Raw genomic sequence first — 13,328 nt, 5'->3', positions numbered from 1 at the left:
TCACCTTATTAAATTATGCATTGATATGAATATCTGTGTCTTAGATCTAAATTACTATATGATCTAATCTAAATTACTATAACCTTTTTGGGATTGTGAGCCCCTGTGCAGACTTTGTTTAACTCAATTGGTTTAACTGGGTTTTGTTCAATAGCCAATGAAGTACTGTGCTAATGTGGTTTCCCTCAGTGATAAAGAGGATCCTAATAATCCATTACCAACATCTTTATTAATGTAGGTTCATAAGGAAGTAATTTTTGAAATGAAAAAGAAATTGATGATAAAAATAGCTATGGAGCTTCAGAGAAAAGTATTTAAGCACTAATTAAAAAGTCTAGAAATACATCTGTGAAAGAAAAGCCAGGCTCTGATCTGTCACTCCCAGCTTGTCATTCATCAAATTAGTCATGGGTGTTTCTGGAGAATATCCATTACACCCAAGTCCTCTCAGACACCTGTGGAGGGGTATGTAAGGCAGCAAGATAAAATGGACAGTTGGTAAAGAACCTTTAAATTTAGACAGAAAATCTGGCTTTGTTTCAACAGGTGTTCACAAAGGGTAATTAAGAAAATGGAAACAGTGTTTGGGGAAAATTACTGTGGCAGTTGTGAGTGGAGAGGCGTCTGCTTTGAGACGCCGGCCTGTGTGGAGGATGGGCTGGGCGGTTCCAGCCAAATCTGTTGGCTCGAGGGACCTAAGGGTATTCAGGGACGTGACTCATCCAAGGGAAGGACAGTTGTCTTTAAACTCAGTGGGTCATTATTGGAGGAATATAGCACTTGGGGGAATAGAGTTTACTCTGGTCCAGTCCTGGAGAGGGCGATACAATAAAAAGTGAAAAGAACAGTTTCCTAAGACTGTCGAGGGCAGAGCTATCCCCATAGGTGACCAGAGAAGCTCCCATGGGGCAAACGATACTTTTCCCCACTCGGAGTGTCCTTGGCCACAGGAGCTCTGGGCAGCATGCTGGACCTGCCTACATCCGGACCAGAGAAGAAGTGAGAGAGACAGAGAGTACCACCTGGGCAGCCATCACTACTTCAGGAGGGTTTCAGTGGCTCAACAAGGGCAGGGCCAGAAGACACCAAGGATTCCAAACTGGAATCCTGCTATCAATGTAGCCAACAAATCCAAGTCCCCTACATATGTGAACCCCTCCCCTCCAAGAGTCCTACATGGGAGGAAAACTCCCCGAGACTCCTGGATCTGGTTGGAAGAAATTGTAGGAGCATTACAAAATTATAAAACGAATGGGAACAGACCGCTGACAACACTGCATGGACGCTGTCCCTGCTCTCAGGTCACGTGGCCTGGAAAGCTCAGCTCACAGGCTGTGCAGGAGCGGGGAGGGTGTGGAGGCAAGGGCAGCAGCCGCCGTGGGGCCCTGGTGTAGTCATTCAAGATTTCTGGGCTTCAGTTCCCGCAACATTTGAAAACGTGGATCTTTCAGATGCACTGCTATGGACACGGTTGTCGTGATGCTCAAACAGCAGTGTGAGTGAAACCCCTATTCTTTAATAAGATGTCTTTAGTGCAATCGCCTGGCATACTGCAGATCAGGCTATTCGTGAAAGGCTCTGAGAGTACTGATTCACAGCATGTGCTGTCAAATAATTCACCTGTTTTTGTGTCTTCCTGAGTCATTTCTCAGGAAAGTAATTTTTCTCTCACACACAATTGTTTCAGCAGAACCTAGGGCCCCGTGAAAAGACTGATTTTAGGAGAACATGGGGTGTCTGTGTACTTCAAGGGGACACTACTGGGAAAATGCAGCTACTGCTGGCACAGGGGAAATGAAGTGTAGAAAAACCTTTTGGGCAGTAGAGAGCAGGAACCATAAAAACCTCAGCCTTACCATTTTAACATTTTTCAGGGTATAGAAGAATCAGTGTGTGATCTTGTTGGTAGTGATGGTTCTACTGGGAAGTCTTCACTTTTAATTTCCTGCCAATCTGTTTTGTGTGTCCAAGAAGAGTCATTTATCACTTTGATGAAGCCACTGAAAGCTGATATTGAGGGAAACAACTAATTATTGAATCAGTATGTGCCCTCGCACTAAATACATAATGAGAGTATAATGGACTGAAGGCTCTGAAGATTGTACTAAACGTTTTAATAAAACAAAGCCAACTGTCCCGAACAGAGTCTGCCTCACCGCCTATGCTGCCCCCCCTCCCCCACCTGGGGTTTTTGACTATTAGGGATCCTCTGGGATGATGGCTTTCCCCTGGGCATCCTGAGGTAGCTCACCCACAGAACAACCCATGTGTGTACATGAGGGCCACACCCGGGCAAAAACATCAGTACCTTGGGAGGGCTTCAGCTGTTTGGCAATATGGGCAGTGATAGGTGACACCATGGGCTCCAAACTGGATCAGAAAATAATAAAAGCAGTGCCTGTCATCAATGCAGCCAACAACCCAACAAACGTACGTGAACTCTCCTCCCTAGGATTCCTAGGTAGTGGGAAAAGCCCGAGACTCCCAGAACTGGTTGTCAGAAACTGTAGGAGCTGGAGTTCTCATACAGTAAATGGGAGCACAGCCTTAAAAATACAAATGCACTTTCCCACACACACACAATATATACATATAAAACTTTATTGCAGAAAGGGGATTTGGAGGCTCACTTAAACCCAGAGAAACAGTTATGCACAAAAGCATCAGCATGTCCCTTTTTACTAGTCTTAGGTATATACATTCATTGGGTTTACAGAGTCATCTCCTTTGGAGCTCACCTTACTTCACCCTTGTTCCAGGGACAAAGTGGCTTTTCCTACTTACCTTAAGAAAATCAAGATCATTTTTGAGTGGGTTCTAAGTTCATCCTTTGATTCAAAGGAAAAACTGCTTTTACCTTCACCAGAAGCCTAACTCAATAGCTTCCACCCTATTCGCACAAATCTTCCTTAACCAAGTTAGGTCATTCTCCTAATTTTCTCCCATTATTTTCTGAATGCTTTCTCTTACTTAGGTCCTACAAGGAATTTTACATAATAAATGAATGAAATTTATTTAAAAATAAATTATTTTTGGTCATCATAACCCTTGGAATGGGGCTAGCAAGAATTGAGATGTGCTGTTAAGTGAAAAATACATAGTGGATTTGAAGACTTAGAACCAATTAAAAAGAAAGTAATATCTCATTATATGGCTTACTGAAATGATAACATTTTGAATATACTGGTTTTGATAAAATACATTATGAAAATTAATTTCACCTACTGCTTTTATTTTTTTTCAATGTGGCTTCTTGAAAATTTAAAATTAAGTATGTGGCTCACCCTATACTTCCATGGGCAGCGCTGCCCCAGGGCTTTCAAGTGTGCATCCCAGGTCTTTAACTGGTCTCCTTCTCCTCTGGCCACAGTGGACCCCAATTCAATCCAAATTTTCTCTTCTGTTTTCTCACCATTGAAATTGACATCATATTCAACTACCTAAAACCAATTCCATTTGATTACCTCTACCTTAGCCAATGAAGAGTTTCTCAGCTCACATATGTTGGGGATAGATACATGTACTCAATGCCACTCAGAGCAAGTATACTTTACGAATAAAAAATTTATTTCATTATTCCTGAAATAATGTCTGGAAACTTAAAACAAAGGATGTAGAATCAGGGTGGAGTATTCACAGATATTCCTGCTGGTCTTAGAGGTAGAACTGACTTTCTGGAAAATTACATCCCATAAGACAGTTCTACACGGTGTGTAACAAATGCAGTCCTGATATTCAAGGGAGTGTATAAAAGTTCCTCTGAGATTGTGGAGTTAATAAAAGTGGATGGAGAAACAGGTGGTGTTTTTTTTTTTTTTTGAAGGAAGTTCACAGGCAGTATCAATCCAGCCCAAGGGAGCAACGGGGCTGAATATTTTCTGAGTGCTTGACATAAATAGCTCAGCTTGTTTTCTCAGTTGTGGTTTGCCATTATTCCTATACTTCCGATATTTTATAGACAAACCAATCCATATGCAGACACATTTATAATGAACAACTGTCACTCCCTGGTGCATAGAGACCTGACTTACAGTGACCAGAACATACACTTGAAGCTTTTAGAGAATCAGTGGGATTAGAAGTGGAGGACATAAAAAGGCTGTGGGAAAGCAGGAACAATTTAGAGAGCACAGACTCCAAGACAGAGCTGGCTTGCCTGCTACACCCCTGCCTCTGAAATTGCTTCCCATGCCTTACTTGATTTGTTTTTATTTCACCGTATTACACTGCACGAATTACCTGCCAACTACAGATTTATTTGAGCTAAGAGGGAATCTTTTAAAAATGCAAATATTTCTGAGCATGATAAAGGGCTTTCAGTAATTTACTCATTAGTGTGAATTTATTCACTCGAATCGCCTTTCTGCCCACTCGCTGCTTGTTGCCATCAGCAATAATTCAGCCATCTAATTTCAAAATAAAGGATCAGAAATCTGCCCCCTGTGGCTATTCCTTAAATCGCCAATATATTAATGTTTTAGTGGATGAAAAGGTTGCATGAACTTTTTCAAGACATTTTATTTCAGGGATGGCAAATTCATAGTGTCTCACCTTGCGGTAGAAAAGTCTCTCAGTTTTCCTCCAGTAAAAATGATGTGAAAACAACAAAGCTTTGAAGGACCTTGATATTTGTCACCTAGAGGTGAGGGGTGGAGTGGGGTGGGGTGTCAATTTATGGTCCAAAGATCTTATCTTTCAAAGGAAATTTCCTCTTTGGCCACAACTGTTTAAGGAGGGCAGGGAAGAGGGACAATGTACAGCAGAGGCAAGTAACGCAACTACTACCTTATCCACCTCCCTTCCTCCCCACAAACGGTTGTGCAATTATTACAGAACCTGTACTTCAGGACACAGACATTTCTGACCAGAAAAGCACAGTTCCTTCAGTACACCGTTGCCCCCGACGGAGGCTTTCTACCATGTTGAAAGTCTCTAGAAACTCACCACGTAGCTCACCAACCAAATCTGTTTCTATTATCTGATCAGATCCTGCCCAGAGTTGGTCCACGGGTCAGGCTGAGGTCACGCGAAGCTCCCCACGCAGGAAGCCACAGAAGACACTGTCCTGGGTGGCTAAAATGTTCTTAACCCCTGTTCTAAGTTTGTAACACAGAAAACCAATGGTGGAGAGGCCTTAAAAACCTAGAAAATCATTATTTCTCCAATCTTTTTGGAATAGATGATGTGTTAATAGCACTTCTAAGCCCTAACTGCAGGAACCCCAACACAAAAGCAGCAACTCTCTTACAAAGTTCTATGCAGAGTAGGCACAGAATAAATATTTGCAGACTGACTTGTTCAATGTGCTTTCAAAAGCACCACCAAATGTACATCCTGCTTCTCTTGTAAATGTGTTTTCTCTAAATATCATGTTATCATAGACATCAAATCATTTTTCAGTTGCCATCTGAGCCTAACTTTGGCATAGGCATTTGTGCTGCACAGGTCTGCAGGATGGAGAATTTATTACAAGTATTGAAGCCCACCATCCATTCAAGAAATAGAGGAAATCTGTATAATCATTAAAGCCCCTAAAACAAACCAAAACAAAAGCCTTGAGTTTTTCAAACATGTCATGTTTAAAAATACTTTTTAATAATTCAGAGGAGAAATATGTTTCATGGGTCACTGGGGTGATTTCATGGGCACATATATCTAGTAGGGGCTTAAAGAATGCAGCAGCCACAAGTGGTTTCTGACTTCCTATTTTCAACCACATAACTGGGCCCTGCTCCAGAGGCAGATGCTGTTTCAACTAAGGGCTGGCTCTGTACATATTAACTCTGGCAAATCCTCCCTAAATCTGAAGGTGACAAAGCAAGGGCTTTACCATTCTAGAATAGTTAATCATGAAGCAATTATGGAACAGAACAAACAGAAGTTGTAGTGCTTTATTCTCTAGGACAGTACTCTCTTTTAGCAGCAGTGGGCAGTACTGTCTTACATCTGCTGACCCCTGCTCACATTCAGAGAGCCACTTGGGCATAGCTGCTCAGCCGGTGGCCAAAGCAACTCTGCTTCCCTCACAGCTGCTGCCCTTTCCCATATTCTTCTCCTCACCACCTTGACCCTGCAAAATCCTTCTTAGTTCACCCCACTGTGGATCCCAGGTAGCACGGGGTGCTTGTGCTGGAAATAATGGCGAGTGAGTGACAGGAGGCAGGCTATCAGCACCGCCACCACCAGCAGCACCACCTGAGGCATCTCCCTGGCTGCCCCTCTTCCAGCTGAGGCGCAGGCCTCAGGAGCCAAATCGCCAGCTCTTCTTCCATCCCAGCTCTTACCAAGTCTCCAGCTATTCCTTACTCTTTGTAGCTTCTCTAATTAGACGCCAGGCAACTTACTGAACAGGGGGGGACTCTAAAGCACAGGTAAACATTACTTGAGACCCATCACCCATGTGTCTTATTCCCCTCCAATTCTTTTTTGAGAAAAAGAAAAGTATGATAGGAGGATATGGTGACGACATCTGTTTCTTATAATTTCTAGGAAAAAACCCTTAGAAAACTTACAGAGGGAAGAACTGTCTTTGCTGGGATGACTTTTCTTGTTAGGAGTCAAACATGAAAGAAATAACAATTTAAAGTGAAGAAAGTAGCAATGGAAAGGTTAGCAGGCTGGTCAAACTCTTATAATCTCAAAGAAAAGACATGAATAGCCAAAAGTCAGACCTGGATGGAAAAAAAAAAATCTAGAAATTTCTCCTGGACAGAAAGTCTTCATTCCTGACAACTCTTCAGTTCTTGACATCCTGGAACCAGTTACCTTTGTGGTGTGAATGTGTATCCATCTCTCTCTCCAGTATTAAAACTTTGCCAACATATTACTTCAAATGTGTCTGGGTAGCACTTCCTGCTATGACCCCGCTGCAGAAAGCAGCCCCTACCATCTGGAATAACTAGAACATTTAGTCTCAAATATTTCACAAGCACTCACTGTTTTTAGTTACTGTGCCAAGGCCTGAGGATACAGAGATAAGTGACACAGTGCAGACCTCAAATCGCTTCAAGCCCAAAGAAGGCTGAGTCTTGAGAACCTAGTGAAGTTAACTAGTGTAAAGAAGATAGAAAGGGAATACTTTTATCCTGCCTCCTGTGCACGTACCTGCTCCTAATAACCCCTAGGAACCCTGCCTAGACCTGGAGAGCCTTCCATCTCAGTATTTGGCAGGAATAGAGAATTCCCTTGTTTGGCAGCCACAGCTACCTTCAGAAATGAACACATGTTCCCAGCCATGTTCTACAGGGAAGTGAATTCTATACATCAGGTATACATCACCTTATGGGTGAAACTGGGTTTTACAAGCTAGCCTGAGAAATAAGGCAAATAAATGAATGTGCCCTAGGCTAACATAAATCGGTGTAGAAGGATTTGTCTCCTGTCTTGAAAGAAAGTCAATGGCAAATTTTCACTATCATGGGGCTCTGAGTTCATGACACATTCAGAAGAACTAGAAGGGAGCTGGCTCTTTAGAAATCGTCCCCTGGAATAGGAAAACAATCAGGGAAGTTTCCAGATTTCATTGTCCATCTGCCTAAAGATTCACGGACAGAACAGCATCACAAAAGTTCCTCTGCCAAGTAGATACCTGCCTGCATGGTGCCCATTTACAGATGGACATCTTGGAAGAAATACCCAAGGCAGACATTGTGGTGAAAACAGATAACTGAGAATGGTGTTCAGAGGCCCAGTGTTACTATCTGAAGACAGATGCCTCTTCACACACTGTCAGTGAGAAATGGTTTCATGATTTTGTTCTGAATGGGCCAAAAAATTAAATGCTCCCAGAGTTCTTACATAATAATTGATAAAACTACTCTGTCTCTATCCTGGATGAGCTAACTTAAAAAATAAATAATCTGTCCCAGAATATTTAAGAACTTACTGTAAAAACAAGTAAGAGTGAAAAACAAAATACCACTAGAGGGGCAGCTAGGGCAGGTCCTAAGTGCCTCCTTCATAAATGACAATCCTTCAGAGGAAACTATAGACTAAGGCATCACACTAAAGATAAGGGCTTTCTCCTTTTTAACTTGCACTGTTAATCTAAAGAAAAAAAATCAATAGATTTGTAATAAATGAATGCTTTCTTCTTGGGCCAACGCATGCTCTGAGAAGGAAGGCTTGTGTAAAAGTTTGACAGTTATCAGGCATTCTTCACCAAAAAGGAGCCAAAAGTGGGTCACAATAAATGCAATTAAGATGTGCTGTTTTTCCTATTTTTCAAATAGGAGCATTATTATTTTTAAATGCATTAAAGAAGCCCTCCAATACTAGGCCGTTGCTGTGAAGGAGTGCTATGAAGGAACGTGGAGACCCAGATTCAAATTCTAGATTTGGCCCATTGGGCAGTCATTTACCTTTATCAGGCTGGGTCTCCCATCTGCACAGTGGGAGTGACACTAGCCCCTGTCCCTCTAACTTTACCATGTTGTTGTGAAGATCAAGTTTCTCTTCCAGAAAATAGGGGTGGTGGCGCCTAATGTAGGGTTGCTATATTGGTTAAACAGGCCATGTGCGTGAGCAGCTTAGCACCATGCCTGGCACACATCACACAGTCATGAATGGCAGTGAACAATGTTATTTTTAAAATAATACGTATAATATGTGTGATATACTTTCTACTTGACCCTCTAGAACCATTCTCTGCTCCTTTCCACCTGGCTCTGTACAGAACAATTTCTAAAGAGTGCATCAGTTGGAATCCCTGTCCTTACAGCTTGATGGGTTTCCCCAGTGGGAGGTCCCAGAGGGCACTAGCAGATGAGAAGCAAGCGAAATTGGGTATTTTTGCACTCATCCTCTTCTCTGTCAGGATGCATTTCTCTTTGAAGCCCCGAGATCTTGCTGAACAGCCATCTTAGAGCTTCTGGTCTCTTAGCCATGCCCTCACCTTTGAAGTAATCTCTTAAACCATCCCTTTTGAGACAATCCCAAACCATAAGCAATTCTAGACATCCTGCAAAGTATTATTAATGTCCCTCTATAGCCAGCACTAGTCAGAGCTTATGATGACCTACTTTTGGATTCAATTTTTTAAATGTGAAAAAAATTCACAATATTTAGAAAAAAGTTATAAAGATCATCAAAATTTGTAAAACATCTATTAAGAAAGGCTGGTCAATTTTTCTTTATTAAACATATGCCAAAAATTGCAAAAAGGAAATCCCTGAGTACTATTTAGCTTGCTGGAACAAAGACAATTATTTAAGCAAATACAGTATATTTAATGTTAGTAATGATATTGTGAAGACATGTTCCCCAGTCGGATGCATCTTTTCTGGGACCCTGAATCAATGGAAAACAGACTACTCAGATAAGGGCAGACATTGTAACAACTGTTCTAGGCCATTTGCCACCACCAGTGATGGAGAAAGGAACTTGGGGTACACACAGTCCGCTGCTCATGGCTCTGCCCGTGACAATGGACCAACAACTTCACCTCAACAACTAAAGCACTGACTGTATTTTCTCCCATTTTGTAGCTATTAATAACGACATATGTTTTTCTTTACAAATCCCTCACACTGGAAGGAAAGACTGGTCAGTGGCAATGCTAAATTTAAGACAAAACAAAAGTAGTGGAGGGGGTGAGGATGTGGTGTTGTCTCTACCTTGGTGAATAGCACACTGTCTGAGTGAGGCAAGGCAATCTCAACCAAGGAATTCTGTAACAAAATCACTTACTTGAGTTTTTGGTCGAGCTCCAGTCGACATTTGGTTTGGCACACCATCAAGATTCTGGATGTTTCCATTTTATTTCTGCAAATTCCTTTCTTTTGACCATTTTTTGTAGATCGCTCTCCAGGTTTATAGAATTCTGTATAAAAAAATTTAAACAGGTGTGTCACATACAAAGAACTAAGTCCTAGGCAATAATTTAAGTCAATTAATTATAGCTAAGTCAATAAAATACATTTTAAAACTGGAATGTTTTTAAAAATTTACATAAAATGTGAGAATATTATTAAATATTAATAATTTCTCAAAGACGTTTATTCTTAGCCTTAGTGTGATCATTACTAGTAAAGCCTGAAAACTTGTTGAAATGTACGTTTATAATGAAAAGTTAAACTATCAAGGTATGGAACTATATTGGCATAATTTTAAAACTTTTTAAAAAGCAAAACCAAAGATGTTTTAATAACTAAAATCATAAGATGTGATTCATACAGAGCCACATTATTTTTTAAATCCTTAAGACCTCAGTCCATATGTTGTAATAATAGAAGAGAACACATTATAGAATTATATTTCTGAACATAGCTACACAAGTAAAATGATGAAAAATATATTAACATAAAAAGAATCCTAAACTTTTCAAATACAGTCGTTCTTATCTGTCAGAGCTCAGTGTAATCATCACTGCCTCTGGGAAGTCTTGAATCACTCCTACTACAAGTTTCTGTCAATCTTTGTACTTCCTTATCAAAACATTTGCCACACATCGTTATTTTCTTAATGATAAGCTTCCGTGCTAAACTGGAAGCTCTATGAGGGTAAAGACAAGGTCTAATGTACCACCAGCACTCAGCACAGTGGCTGAAATGGAGTGACCACTCAATAAATATTTGTTGAATGAACAATTACTTGTTCCCATGTCTTTCTTTGCCTGAATCTCCTATAAGATCATAAATTTTAATTGACTTTATAACTACCCTAAGGAGATAGCAGAATAGTGTTTAAGGACCCAATCTCATTTTTACAACACTCTTAGTTGCATTCTTTCTGACCTAGTTTGTTTCTTGTGCATCAGGTTTGACAAATATTTGCTAAATGCCCACTATTTACAGGTATTGTGCTAGGTAAACAAACAAAAAATAAAACAGAAAACCATGCTTCAAGCTGTTGTGGCTTGGAAGGAGACAGAGAGACATAAATTATAATGAAATTACATGGCTTTTTTCTGGAAGGTAAGCTTCCTGGAGCAGGGACTTCTTGTACATCTGCATGTACAAAGGTGGAATCGTGAAAGGATCCAGTTTTGCCAGGAAGGAGTAGTAGTGCAGTTTCAACGCGGAAGGCTGGAGTAAAAACGTGAAGGGTTTTGTAAACCAAGGTAAGGAGCACGGATGTAATCCTATAAACCATGGGGATGGCCATAGAGATTTTTAGTCTTTGAATCCTTTAGCTTTGATCTCTTTAGGATGACAATTGGCAGAAGTTAGAAAATAAACTGGAGTAAGGAGAGATTGTACAGGAGAATCAGGGTCATCCTCTAGTCTCCAACAGTTCTATGGCAGACGAATAAATACAGCAAATGGATTTAGGTGATGAACCATTAGAGGCTTAGAGAAATGAAAAGATTTGCCCAAAGAAAAGTTCAACCTGTTCCTCTGTTTTCCGTTTTTCTGAAAATAGCAGCTGAATCAGACTCAGGTCCAATCCTTTTGGCAAGAGTTCTTCTATCAGGAGGCATATAATATCTGATCATCTGTCTTATTGAGTGATATTATCAGCCATAGGTGCTAATTGTCTATATTTATTAATTCAGTGGGGGCTGCAACACAGTGATATTATAATTCTGTCCTTTTCATTTTCACTTATGAGTTGAGATATGTTTATACAGAAATATTTCCCCTCAGTTACTATTTGTTTACCCAGTGTTAACGTTTATATAGGAAAGCAGGATAAATGCTTGGTTCTTTCCCTTCGTTTGTATTTTCACGGTAATGAATTGGTTATCTATCATCCTTTGATGGTGATCAGTTCTTCTTTTTGAAATATCATTATGATGAACTCATGGAGCTAAACGTATTTGATGAGTTTCAATCCATTGCAATTATATCATGATTGAAGTAAAAATTGCCCCATCTGTGGCCAGTGGGAACCTTTTAAAGTTGGCTCCTGAGTCCTTTTGATATGACCTTAGTAGTCTTTGAGGGCTTCCTTGCCATCTAGTATGACAATATGTTCCAGACTTATTCTGTACATTTTCTACCCCAAACCTAGATTTAGACATTTCTCCAAGAATCCCTGGTTCCTTTTAGGGAAGAACTGTATTTCAAGAACACAATCTGGGCAGTAGGATGGTCATTACTACTGGGTTGGTCATATTTTTAGGTGTTTCCAGTGAAGACAATTGATAGTAGATAAACAGGTAGAAAAAATATTTCACAAGTTCATATTGATACTTCCAATTCATATTTAAGACTACAGAACTTGTACTTAATCTGTAATCTATTGCATCTACATCTCCTTTCTTCTACACTGAGAATCCTGGTTCTCAAAGATAAAAGCTATGACTGAATTAGAAGAGTCCATAATTATTCCTTTGTTCTTGTCACACACATTACATGTTCAAAATAACAATACTAATACTACCACCAACAGGAGTACTGAAAACACTGATTTTTTTTCATATGTTCTCCCCATTCTCTTTTCCTTTCCACATTTTTAGCTATTGTATTCTACACTCTCTTCCTCTTAGCCTTCATTTAGTCTTAGTTCTGTTAAGAACTATGTATTTAATGTTCAGTGCCAGTCCTTATGCTGATGTCACTCTAGTTATTTTGGTAGTCTGAAGCTTATTCTCCAGTAGATTCTTCAGAAAGTGTTTTTGGGAACAGTATTTCCTGATTCCTTGTGCTTTTTTACTTGAAAGTCAGTTTTGCTGGATACAAAATCTTTGATTCACAGCTTCCTTGAGAATCTTAAATATATTACCTCATTTTCTTTTAGCATAAAGTGTTGTAGTTTAAAAGTCTGATAATCTAATTTTTCTTTCCCTTATAAGTTATGTGCTCTTTTTTTTTTCTTTTCCTAAATAGCCAAAGGATATTTTCTTTTTCTTTAAAACCCAGTAATTGCATTAGGATATGTCTTGGTGTTGTTCATTCTGGATTGATATTCTTAGCTATGTGGTGAGCTCTTTCAATATATAAACTTCAAACTTTTTTTATTTCAGAAGTTTTCTTGAATTATAGTTTTTAGCATTCCTTCTGGTCACTTAATTTAGTTTTATTTTTTACTAGCTTGTGTATAGTCCCTTTTAAGAAATTCTTCCCATCCTGAGATCATAAAAACATTCTACTTATTTTCTTCTAAAAGTTTTAAAGCTTTGACTTTTACTCTTAAGCTCTTAATACACCTGCAATTGAGCTTTATATATGATGTGATATATGTAAAAAATTCTTTCCATGACAACAGACAAGAGAAATTTATGTTGTTTGGGTAATCAGAGAAGTTGTCTGTCTGAGCAATTGTTTATCTGTATCTCATGGAATTATGAATCTGTCTGATTCATGTTTGGTGTCTGACTCACACCTGCGGAATCTAAAGATAGAGCAAAGGCCATAATTGGCTTGACTCAGCAAGCCATGGCCTTT

The 13,328-nt window shown here is 39.7% G+C and overlaps 1 long non-coding RNA gene across 3 annotated transcripts in view; it reads right to left on the bottom strand.

Annotated features, from left to right (window-relative positions):
• The window catches only part of LOC119507057, a 117,714-nt gene that overhangs the window by 87,599 nt on the left and 16,787 nt on the right, over positions 1-13,328 (bottom strand). For all 3 annotated transcript variants that reach the window (XR_005211119.1, XR_005211121.1, XR_005211122.1), the window contains exon 2: positions 9,688-9,820. This is a non-coding gene — a long non-coding RNA (uncharacterized LOC119507057). The remainder of the gene's footprint in view (positions 1-9,687; positions 9,821-13,328) is intronic.

This window comes from Choloepus didactylus, chromosome 12 (genome assembly GCF_015220235.1).
Source record: "Choloepus didactylus isolate mChoDid1 chromosome 12, mChoDid1.pri, whole genome shotgun sequence".
Lineage (NCBI taxonomy): Eukaryota > Metazoa > Chordata > Mammalia > Pilosa > Megalonychidae > Choloepus > Choloepus didactylus.
The sequence above is the reverse complement of the archived record's forward strand: the minus strand, read 5'-3'. Positions and strand labels throughout refer to the sequence as shown.